This window comes from Papio anubis, unplaced genomic scaffold (genome assembly GCF_008728515.1).
Source record: "Papio anubis isolate 15944 unplaced genomic scaffold, Panubis1.0 scaffold4723, whole genome shotgun sequence".
In the NCBI taxonomy this organism is placed as follows: Eukaryota; Metazoa; Chordata; class Mammalia; order Primates; family Cercopithecidae; genus Papio; species Papio anubis.
In genome coordinates, this window is record NW_022164912.1 from 751 (window position 1) to 1,859 (window position 1,109).

General features: G+C 53.3%; 1 pseudogene across 1 annotated transcript; it reads right to left on the minus strand.

Annotated features, from left to right (window-relative positions):
• Nucleotides 1-257: 257 nt before the first annotated feature.
• Nucleotides 258-989, minus strand: LOC116273209 (annotated as a pseudogene). The gene has a single exon (XR_004181653.1). The product of XR_004181653.1 is annotated as a 40S ribosomal protein S2 pseudogene (transcript).
• Nucleotides 990-1,109: the final 120 nt, after the last annotated feature.

Here is a 1,109-nt window from a genome sequence, read left to right on the forward strand (position 1 = left end):
CTGTTAAATGGGAGTCAAAATACCTTTCTGGTAGGGTTGTCCTACGGTATGAAAGGTGCTAGCAGGTTGTTTGGCATACAAGAAGTTTCCCAAAATTAGTTGATTCACTCATTTGTTCACTTATTCAACATTCACTGAGCGCTTCTGTATGCCAGACGCATGCAATCCGGCTTGCACACGGCGGAGGGTCTCACCCATATCCTCAGGTGCACATAGCTCACAAAACACCCAGACCCACAGCCTTCCCTTCCTCTTTCTTTTTTTTTTTTTTTTTTTTCAGGCTTAATTCACTTTATTTTTCTTGTATAAAAACCCTATGTTGTAGCCACAGCTGGAGCCTGGGTCCGCTGCACGGAGACTCTGGTGTGGGTCTTGACAAGGTGGTCAGTGAATTCCTGATAGGGAGACTTGGTAAATACAGTCTCCTTCCAGAGGTCAGGGGTCAGGTAGCTGTAGGTCTTAGAGATGGCATCAAAGGTGGCCTTGGCGAAGTTGCCCAGGGTGGCAGTGCAGCCCTGGGCTGAGGTGTAGCAGTCATTGATACCAGCCATCATAAGCAGCTTCTTGGGCACAGGCGCTGAGACGATGCCAGTGCCCCTGGGTGAAGGGATGAGGTGCACCAGTACAGAGCCGCAGCAGCCTGTCACCTTGCAAGGGACGGTGTGGGGCTTGCCGATCTTGTTCCCCCAGTAGCCTCTGCGCATGGGGACAATGGAGAGTTTGGCCAGGATGATGGCCCCACGGATGGTGGTGGCCACCTCCCTGGAGCACTTAACACCCAGGCCGACATGGCCATTGTAGTCCCCAATAGCAACAAACGCCTTGAACCTAGTACGCTGGCCAGCACGGGTCTGCTTCTGCACCTGCATAATCTTCAAAACCTCGTCTTTGAGAGAGGGGCCGGGCGCCGTGGCTCAAGCCTGTAATCCCAGCACTTTGGGAGGCCGAGATGGGCGGATCACGAGGTCAGGAGATCGAGACCATCCTGGCTAACACGGTGAAACCCCGTCTCTACTAAAAATACAAAAAACTAGCCGGGCGAGGTGGCGGGCGCCTGTAGTCCCAGCTACTTGGGAGGCTGAGGCTGGAGAATGGCGTAAACCTGGGAG